Source organism: Mustela erminea, chromosome 1, assembly GCF_009829155.1.
Source record: "Mustela erminea isolate mMusErm1 chromosome 1, mMusErm1.Pri, whole genome shotgun sequence".
Classification (NCBI taxonomy): Eukaryota; Metazoa; Chordata; class Mammalia; order Carnivora; family Mustelidae; genus Mustela; species Mustela erminea.
This window is the reverse complement of record NC_045614.1, coordinates 138,850,336-138,861,655: the sequence shown is the minus strand read 5'-3', so window position 1 is coordinate 138,861,655 and position 11,320 is coordinate 138,850,336. Positions and strand designations below refer to the sequence as shown.

General features: G+C 42.6%; 1 pseudogene; it reads left to right on the top strand.

The window, feature by feature from the left end:
* Nucleotides 1-6,035: 6,035 nt before the first annotated feature.
* On the top strand, nt 6,036-7,742 carry LOC116601111 (annotated as a pseudogene).
* The last annotated feature ends 3,578 nt before the right edge of the window (nt 7,743-11,320 follow it).

Sequence of the window (11,320 nt, the reverse complement as noted above, 5' to 3'; positions counted from 1 at the left end):
GCCGCTGCCTTCGGCTCAGGTCGTGATCTCAGGGTCCTGGAATCGAGTCCCGCATCGGGCTCTCTGCTCAGCAGGGAGCCTGCTTCCCTCTCTCTCTCTGCCTGCCTCTCTGTCTACTTGTGATCTCTCTCTGTCAAATAAATAAATAAAATCTTTAAAAAAAAAATGACCTTAGATATATTGCTTGCTGGGCGGCATCTTTCCTTCCTCTGTAAACTGGGGATGATTCTGTAATAACACCCACCTTGTGGGTTACTGGAGGATCATATGAAATAAGGTACCTTGTGAAGTGTTAAGGAAGTATTATCAACACCAGCAGCATGACCTTGGACCAGATGGCCAAGTGCTCTGACCTCAGAGTCCTCAGTTATGAGGGCGGAAAGTACAACAGCATTCTCAAGGCTGTGGGAGAAACACCCAGGAAATTTATGCAGCTGATTCTTCATTGCAGCCTAGTTGGGGGGACACTTGAATTAAATAACAGCAGTGGTTCTTTTGTGCTCTAATAGTGAAGTGGAGGTTGGGGGATTAGGAGTCTGTTGTGCCAAGTTATTTGGATGGCTAAGTATAGGTCACAGTTTGGGTGTAATTTCTCGGTGATAAATAATTAAAGAGAACCATAATAAATGAGGACATCTGAACTGGTCTGGTGTGAAACAAGGTCCTTATAGCTAGGGGTAGGCACACAAATTAAGAGTGGAGGGGATCAGCTGTTCTGCTCATGCAGCCGTTATGTAAAATGGTAAAAGGGGCTTTCCTAAGCCACCTGGGAGAGCTTATAAGCAGGAGAGCCACTACCTCAGGTGAGAGCATAACCCATCATTTCTGCAGTCTAGGGGCCATTTGGGGTGGCTGGTAGGAGGTTGGGGTACATGTAGGAGGGTGACATTGGAGTTCTGGCCCTACACCTTTGCCTTCTTCGCTGCTAGGCCCATGAGTTTGGCTTCCCACCATGCCCATCTCCCTGGCTGCCTCTCTGGTTTTCTTCCCAGCATATTCCAACATTTGTGCATACTTGCTTCCAAGTTGCTTTTTCCCACATTCTGATTTCTCTCACAATTCTTGTTTGTCTCATGTGAAGAGCAACCCAATTCAGTATTTGTTGACTGCCTATTATGGTCAAAGCCTTGTGCTACTGACAAACAAGAGGAAAAGGGAAGTTTTTCCTTAAAGGCCCCGTCTAATGTGGGGAGGGAGTAGAGACTAAGACAACACACAAAGAGTCTGGCAAGTGCCACAAGAATAATGAGTTGTGAGAAGATTTTAAGGACAATGGTCATATTCAAAAGATTCAGTGGAGAAAGTGTATTACAGATGATCTTTAATGGTAACTAAGTTTCCTAGAGGTAGAGAAGGATGGGAAAAATACTTGGGGAAGAGCAGGAGCAAAGGCAAAGAGGTAGGGAAAGGTGGTGCATGTTTGGAGAATAGCAAGCAGTGGCATTTTGTCTGGGTCCTGGAATGAGTAGAAGACCAAGAGGGCACAGATGTAGGCTGGGGCCATTCAGAAGAGGCACTTCAACTTTCTAAGCAATAAGGGCCCCTGAAAGCTTTTGAGAGAAGGCCAGAGATGAGTACTTCGAGAACCCTGACTTAGTGTGTGCAGACTGGAGAGCCAGATGGATCAAGTTACCCGGTGTGGGTAGGATAAGAGCCTGGTGGCCCTCAGGAGAGGACACAGAGGGCCGCCACATGTTGGTACACAGAGTCCAGGAAACCGTGGAATCAGGCTAAGGAGGAAATGCCTCCAGACTCTACTTTTTCTGAGATAAAAATCTCGCTGTTTTAGACATATCCTTGAGATCTGGAGAGGTCAACGTTTTCCTGTCATACACTAGAAAGACAAAATCAAGTTTTCTCCCCAAGTGGATCTTCTTTCACCATTGACAAATTCACCTTCCTCTAATAACAATAGCTACTCTATAGGGATCAATAAGAAAAAAAACAAAAGTGAGCTGAAGGCCAGAGTAGCCTGCCTTCTTTGTGCCTCAGAACTTCTAAACAGCCCGAGTGTAAATGATTTTATCCTTTCATATAACAGTTTCCTTCCTCCCTCCATACTCTTAGTTCTATTTCTCCCTGATTTTCACAGCATCTGTGAGGTCTCCCTCTTAAATGGCTCCATCCCTCTAATACCCATCTTGCTGCTTTTCAATATTCCTCCTGCTCCAAACCACCACTGCTCCAAACCACCACGCCTCACTTCAACCATTTTAAGGACCTCCTCACTGTCTGCTTATGCTCTTAAACATTTCCTGGACCTACCCTTCAAGCCACAGCCAGATAGACACCCAGAGAGGCCCTTTTCTGAGTGAAGTAACACCACACAGCTGTCTTATTTCAACTCTCCAACAAGCACGCCCCCATAGGCTAACATCCGAAGTCTTCAGCAGCCTATATGGTCCTTTGTAACCCAGCCTCTGGCTCCGTCTTTTCCTTGCAGTGTACCTACTCAGGCTTGGCCCTTGTTTTCCCCTCTGCCGGAAATGTTCTCCCTCAGATATTTTTATGGCCCACTCTATCATTTTTGGGTTCTGTTAATGCCACCTGCTCAGAGAAACCTTTTTGGACCACCTCATCACTATCTCTCTGCTAAGCCTGCTTCATTTCTTTTGGTAGCTTTTGACCACAATCTTTGTGTAATATCTGTCTCCTCCAGTAGATGTAAGCTTGATTAGGACAGGATCTCAGTTGTGCTCACCTCAGTTTGTTCAGGTCCTGGGTAAAAGCCAAGTTCTCAATAGATAATGAATGAATGTGGAGATCTTCTTTGTAGAAAACACTTTCCTTTGACTCTGCTTCTGTTTCTTGGTCCTCATTTGGTCTGGTCTTTGAAGGTTTTGACTTAATACTATGCCTTTTGTCTGGCATGGAGCTAAATGTTTCTCTCCTTCATCTCCCACCATTTGTGATACTTTTATGGACTCCCTAAATTTAAATTTGTCCCAAGATTTACTCCTTACTCTCCTTTCCCTCCCTCTTCCTTTTCTCTATCTTTATCTCTTATCTTTGTGCAGATGAGACCCAATATTACTTTCAACCTAGACCTCTCTAAACGTAGTCCTTCCAGTACCTACTGGGTATCCTAAAGGCACTTCATATTTCATATATTTAAACATTTCTTTCTCTCTTTACCTTTCTATGTGTGTTAACAGTACCACTGTCTTCTTGGCTCCCAAGTTAGAAGTCTTAGAATCATTTTTTTATTCCTCCTTCAGACCCCTTTTCCTAGTGGTCACCAATATTACTGGATCTTCCTTCTAAATGGCTCTTAACTCTCTCCAGCTATTTCCATTCCCATAACCACTACCCTAGGATGACCATTGCTTGCCTGGCCAGAACCAGCTTGACCTCTTTGTTGGTTCCTTTCCTGCTTGGAGGCCCTTATCTAAGCCACCCCCCTGCCCCATCTCTGCTTCAAAAAGTCCCCTAGACTCTGCACCGGCAAGCGTCACTTCACTGATGACAATGCATTCCCAGTCTAGGTTAGGCTTTCTGCTTGTCCCTGTATTGCCCAAGACTCTCAACCCTGCTCTTAACTGGACGTCTAGAGGCCAGGTAGGCCAGACCACTCACTTCACAGCCTAGACCCCAGCTCCCATTTCTCGGAGCAGTGAAGGTTAAGGTTACTTCTTCACCAGCCCCTGCTTCCATTTTCCCCTCCTAATTCCTAGCTTCAGATAAAAGAATCATTTTTGAAAGAGTTGCTTTAAGCCTTGTCTACCCTACTAAGAAATTAGTGGCACTCTATTTCCTAAATAATGGAGACAAAATTCCTCAGCTTGAAACTCAAGCTGGACTGTGGTCTACATTTTTTAGCCATAGAATTCCTAAAATGGTCCTAAGATACAAATGCATAAAGGGGCTGGGAAGGCAATAGAAGTGAATAATATATGGGTCCTGTATAACATGATAAGGAGTGGTGGAGACTGTGGCAAACAGGAGAGCCTGTGTCCTGTTTAAAGAGGAAGGCCAGCTCTTGGCTCAAAGAAATTTGAGCCTAGGATTGCCAGATGTTGGGATTATTCTACAGAAACTAGAAATTTGAGGTTTTAGACAAAATTTCTGGAGTTTTAAAATGTTGGCCTAATATATATATATATGAATGAATATGGTACAGTACAAGTCATACTGCAGGCTGGATCTAGCCACAGAACCACCAGTTTGGAATTCACTCTCTATATCTCCCAAACCAGCCAAAAGCTCTGAGCCCACACTTGTTAAAACAGTAATAATAGCAATAAGCAAGTGTTAGAACAGTGTTAAAGATCTAACTCCAAACTGAGACCTTGTCTGGTATAATCAGAAGGAAAGAGAATTAGAATGGTGGTAATTTTCTCAGGATGTGAGTCAATGGCATTTGCTGCTCGGTCAGTGTATAACCTAAAACCATCCTGTAGCACCAGCCGAAATGACTCAGTTTATGAAAGCACAGACACAGCATTTCCCAACCTGGTGTAAGGTATATGAGAAATGCTCATTATAGTAAATAGGTAGCATTTCTAGAGGCCAATAGGATACCATTCTTCAAAGAGTCTGTGTTCCAAACATTTGTTTATCAGGGTTTTGGTTTTTTCCAACATGGTCCCAGAAGCAATGATATACATAGGACCACAGAAGCAATACCACCAATGGATTACTTTATATTTCAATGAAAAGGGTGGCAAAGAAGGCTGTTGCAAGTGTATGGTGTGGTGGTTCAATCCTACAAACTTCCTCTGTCCTGGTGGCCCTGGTCAGAAACAGACCTCTGGTAGGCAGGCCTTCAAGGAGGAGCATGGACACAAGGGTTGAGAAGAGTGTTTCACAGCATGGTTTCTGAAGTCCTGCTAACCACACACCCTGGACTTGTCATTAGCATTGTCCCTCGAATGGCCCTCTTTGACACTGGGGGCTTTCAGGTTTGGCTGAAAGGAAAGAAGGTAAGAGCACAAATGTGGGGGAACATCCTTCCAGCTGTTCTGGAGCTGAAAGGGGCCACAGGACAAGGCAGTTTTCTTTTCTGACAAGGATGCTAGTGCAGTGAGGTTGCGAGTGAGAAGGGAACCACATCTGGAAATGTCTCTAACTTATTCAGGTCAAGGGTTTCTCTTAATTCCCCACTCCTACCAGTCTTGCCTCTCCCCAGGAGTAGGCTGGAGGCATTTCCTTTACCTAGTATTTCACTCTTTCTCCAGAAGCTCAGCAAGTGAGGCTGACAGCACCCCAGGGGACTCCTACCATTTCCTCAGTCTCCAGGGAGATGCCTCCTGAATGAAAGGATCTAAAAAGAGATACACACACATTTATATATACGCCTTCCTGTTCTCTCAAGCACCAGAATATTTTCTGCTCTGTGCTCCCACACTCTACAGCCTCATTATCTTCTCTGAGATTTTTCTCTCCTTCCTCATACCACTGCCTCTGCTGCCGCCCCCACCACAGAGACACACACACACACACACACACTTCTGCTGTTATCTCTGAGGGCTAGGAGAACTACTGAAAAGAGAGAAGCATTTCTAGAGCTTCATCTACCTCTCTTTGGTCTCAGCCTTGACGTATGAATACCAAGAAAGCTGTTCCCAGAAGTGTTAGAGGGAACATTGCTCTTTCCCCAACCCTGTTAACTTTCCTCCAATCCCCCCATCAATCACTGATCCCATCACTCATTTCAAGACTTCTTTTAAACCTAACTTTCTTCAGTCAAGACAGCCACAAAAAACTTTTCCTCCTCGCTTCTTTCCTATCTTTTGCTCCATTCTCCCATCCCCCTAGTTTGGGAGACTGTGCTGGTTTTTCTATTTTTTCCCAATTGGTGATATACAAAGCTTAGAATAAGACACCTCAGGGTGTTCAAAAAGTTGTGTACATTTGTTTGTAAATAGTATTTTAATTAATTTCCAAATATTATGCTAAATTATTTTCCTCAACCTCCAAACCCCTCCTCAGGTGAAGTATCTTTAAATATAATGCAATGGACCCAATTGTTAATCTGAAAAGTACAATAAAAACACTATGAGAGCTCTTATTCCATCGCTGTCACCGTCCTTGGCACAACTCATCTCGCTCAGATCTGCCTGGGAGAGTCTACCGCCATCTGCCACCATGACAAACTTCACAGTAGATCAGATCCGTGCCATCATGGAGAAGAAGGCCAACATTCTAAACATGTCCATCACTGCCCACGTGGACCACGGCAAGTCCATGCTGATGGACTCTCTGGTGTGTAAGGCCAGTATCATTGCCTCCATTGGTAATGGGGAGACCTGCTTCACCGACACCTGGAAGGATGAGCAGGAATGCTGTATCACATTGACCAAGAGGTCAATGGCTATCTCCCTCTTCTATGTGCTCTCAGAGAATGACTTGAACTTTATCGAGCAGAACAAGGATGGTTACAGCTTCCTCATCAACCTCATCAACTCCCCGGCATGTGGTCTTCTCAGAGGTGACTGTTGCCCTCCATGTTACCAACAGTGCCTTGGTGGTATTGGACTGTGTGTCTGCTGTGTGCATGCAGACAGAGATGTTATTGTGGCAGGCTACTGTTGAGCGTAGCAAGCGGCTATGATGAACAAGATGGACCAGACTCTGTGAAGCTACAGCTGGAGCCCGAGGAGCTATGTGTTCTCAGGGCTGGTGTCCACTGGTCTGAAGGTCAGGATCATGGGGCCCAACTATACCTCTGGGAAGAAGGAGGCCGTGTACCTGAAGCCCATCCAGAGAACAATCCTGAAGATGTTGCTGTTACATGGAGCCAACTGAAGATGTGTCTTGTGGGAACATGGTGGGTCTGGTGGGCATGGACTAGTTCCTGGTGAAGACTGGCACCATCACCACCTTTGAGCATGCCCACAATACACGGGTGAGGAAGTTCAGCCTGAGCCCTGTTGTCCATGTTGCTGTGAAGACCAAGAATCTGGCCAAACTTCCCAAGCTAGTGGAGGGTCTCAAACAGCTGGCCAAGTCAGACCCTATGGTGCAGTGCATCACTGAGGGGTCAGGGGAGCATACCATTGCAGGAGATAGGGAGTTGCACCTGGAGATCTGTCTGAAGGACCTGGAGGAGGACCATGCATATATTCCCATCAAGAAATCTTGACCCCATAGTCTCATACTGTTAGACTGTCAGGAGTTGAATGTGCTCTGCCTGTCTGGTGAACTCTGTCCAAGTTCTCCAACAAGCACAACCAGCTGTACAAGAAGGCAGCTGTTCGTGAAGCCCTACCCTGATGACCTGGCTGAGGATATTGACAAGGGCAAGAAAATATGTGTGGTGTGCACTTCGATGTCTACAGTGTGACTCTGCATGTGGACACCATCCACTATGAGGGTGGCCAGATCAATCCCTACTGCCTGGTACTAACTTTATGCTAGGAGGCTGACCACCCAGCCCTGGATCATAGACTCTATCTACCTTGTGGAGATCCAGTGTCTGGAACAAGCGGTTGGTGGCATCTGTGGAGTCCTGAACAGGAAGTAGGGCCATGTCTTTAACAAGTCCCCAGTGGCTGGCACCCCCATGTTTGTCATGAAGGTCTACCTGCTTGTGAATGAATCCTTTGGCTTCCTCACTGGCCTGAGGTCCAACATTGGTGCTAAGACCTTCCCCCAGTACGTTTTTGACCACTGGTAGATCCTGCCTGGGGATCCCTTCCACAGCAACAGCCACCCTAGCCAGGTGGTGGCTAGAACATGCACGTACAAAGGCCTGAAGGAAAAGTATCCCAGCCCTGGATAATTTTCTGGACAATTTGTAGGCAGCCCTTTCCACCACCCTGAGTGGGACTCTGCACAGCCCTTGCACCTGGCTGACAAATGGCCATAACAACAAGCCCTCACATTCTCCATGACACCTTAAGACTGTCCAGACAGTGATGCTCCAACTGACAGGTGCTGGGGCACACTCAGTGCCATCACTCAACATGAACACTTGATGACATTTCTTTCGATATTTATTCCAAGATTTCAGAAGCAATAGACATGCCCTGGCAGCAGAGACTTATTTGGCCGATGGGGAAGCGAGATGAGACATGCAACACTTTTTTTTTTTTTTCATTTCAGAAACTCAAATGTCCAAAAAGAAAAGGAAAAAAAAGGAAAGAAATATTAATGCACTGAGAGGTTTATTTTGGGTAAATGGCTTATAGTGGATTTTCTCCCAGAAAGAGGGAAGGAATAAGCAGATAGACCTTTTTCTTTGGACAGAAGCCAAAAGGCAGGAAACTTTGTGCGCTGTCACTGTAAGCAACTTCAGCCATATTAGTGCCATTAGAATAATAAATTTGATGGTGACAAAAATCAAAACAAAATACTGAGAGTATCCAAAACCTGGAAACATAGATAAAATTGGGTTTTCATTGTACTTTAGATTAACAATTAAGCCCACTATTTTAAACAGAACGATTCCTCACCTGAAATGTAGCTGTAATTGAAAACAGAAATGTAAATTCCTCCTGTGTTTTTTTTATTATGTTCAATTAGCCAGCATATTAGATTTTGATGTAGTGTTCAATGATTCATTAGTTGTGTATCACACACAAGCACCCTGCCTATTTCCCTGTGATTTGAAAAAAACACTTAACAAGTAGACAATATGATTAGTACACATTCTCCATATAGTCTTTGGAGCTAAATGGATTAACATAAGAGCTATTTGTCTACATGTAAATCCTCTCATGAGAATGATCAATTCAAATTCAGAGTAAGCTTATAATATATTTATCAGGATACACCAAAAATAAAGATGATTTTAAATTTTGCATTTTAATGAAATCCTAGAGACTCCAATGAGAAGTAGAAAAGTCATAGTGTCCTATTTCTCCTTTTCTCTAAAAATAGAATTCTTTTTACATAAATAGTCTATCTATATTACACAATAAATCTAAATAAGTGAGAGAGAACTTGTGCTCAGAATCTTGTCACCTCAGCAGAGCTAACTTGTCATTTGACCCTGCTCCCTTCTAACTCTGGTGAATAATTACAATGGTGCATTCTCCCATTTTCAATTAACACTACCTCAGAAGTATATTCCATGTTGCTATGTAGTCTTTGTAATTTGAATTTTAATACCTACATCATATTTTTAATTATTCCCCAGTTGTTGGCCATTCATTTTGTAATCTTTTCCATAATAATTAACACCATGGCTAATCTTCATTTATTTAACATTTTCCCATATGTTCTTCCAAACATTCTAGGAAGTAGGATTAAATAAAGGTCAAGAGCCTGGATGTGAGGAGGTTTTTAGTTCACTCAGTGACCAACTGACTCTTAGGGCTCCGCCCATAGCCTCTTCACCTTTTCCATCAGAGACAGACTATTCTCTATCAGAGATTTATCAAGTGACTGCAGTCCCCCAGTAGACTTCTGGGACAAGTTCAGAGTCCATTTCAGAAAAATTTGGGCTTAAATATTATGACCTTTAACCCAAATGAGCTTGCTCTATTTTTACTACCAATGTTTCTCAACAAAAAGTAACACCAGCACTTTAAAATTATAACAATTTTGCTGAAAAAAAAAGTGACCAAGGAGTGATTTAGAAAGTTGTATTCTCCACTAGTAAATATAAAATTTTCATTGTTTTAATTTGCATTTCTTTTATATTAGTGAGATTGAACTAGTTTTCATATATTTGTTTACTAGTTATTTCCTCTTGAATTAAGTGACTCTTCCTCCAGCTCATTTACTTGTGAGAATCAACTATTTATGTATAAGCATTTTATATAATATAGATTTTAAGCCTTTTAAATATGTGCTAATATTTTACAGTTTATTTTTTATCATAATTCTAACTATGTTAATAAGCTATATTCACCTCCAATTCTCACAGTATTGCTTCTGAAAGCTTTGGATATAGACTTTGGCTCAAAGGGTAATTGAATTTGTATTAATTACTAACATACATGTTTCCAGAACCAATAACACAAAAGTGTCAAGTATTGGGTTTTACAACAAACCAGGGTTAAATGAAGGAAGTATCCTTGGTCAATGCTAAATTTAGGTAATAACTCTTTTCTTTTGTACCATATAAACAGAATAATCAGTTAATATGGGCTGGAACTTGAGGGAACCACAATGTAGATATTGGGGTTGGGGATTTGGAATACAGAGAGACAGGAGCTGGGCTTTCTTGTGATGATATGAGATAAGGTCATAGGGTTTGGGATGGACAGATGACGTGTGGACTGGGAGAACTGAGTTAAGAGGAGTTTCTCTTTTCTGCCTTTCTACATTCTTTTTCAACCCCTTTCTAATCACCAGCTCAGATTTCCATAGGAAGTAGTTTTACAAATTGTCTCCCTTCATTTCCTTTCTCTCGTCTTCTCTTCCCAAACTCCTTCGCTCTTTCTTTTTCTTTTTATTATGGCAGGACAGTGGAGTCAGACAAGCAATCCATGCCCTATCATTTGATTTTTTTTTTAAGATTTATTTATTTGAGATAGAGAGAGAGAGTGAGAGCAGGGAAAGAGAACCTCAAGCAGACTCCATGCTGAGTGTGGAGCCCAATGTGGGGCTTGATCTCAAGATCCTAAGATAATGACCTGAGCCAAAATCAAGAGTCAGACGCTTAAATGACTGAGCCACCCAGACCCCTTGTTACCATTTGATTATTACCTGACTTTTGCCAGGTTATTTTTTGAGTCTCAGTTTCCTCATCTGTAAAATGGAGAATATAATAGTACCTATTTCTAGAAGGCTGCCAGGAAGATTAAAGAAGAAAGTGTTTAAATGCTTAACACAGTGTGCTAGATTACTTTATTCACAAATATTTGATGCTTCCACCTTGGAGAGGATTAGACTCTCCAATCCTATAGATGTCAGCCGTGGCCATGAGTCTTGATTTAGTCAATGAAATATGAATGGAGGTGACATACAACACTTTGAGGCAGAAAATTTAAGAGCCAGTACACAGTTTGCCATGTTTTCTTTTCCCTCTGCCATAATGACTAACAATGTTCCAGACAGAAATTGTTCTATCGTTCTGAGTTTCGAAGTGAAGAGGGTATAGAATAGTCACAGTCAACATGTGGTGGGCCTGTAGCAGGAACAAGCAAAAAACCAAACCAAACCAAACCAAAACAAAACAAAAACACAGAAAACAAAACAAAAACAACAAGCAAACATTTGTTACATGTTTTAAGCCACTGAGCTTTGGGGGTTGCTTGTTATCACAGCATAACCTAGGCTATATTGATTGATAAACACAGTATCACATTGTAAGAGCTTGTATAATGATTGGTGAGCTGTTAGTCAACATCTGGTGCTCAGATAGGTGTAAAAGACATTTGAGTTCTGACCAGCCAGAATGAAATGTCCTTGATCACACACAGTAACA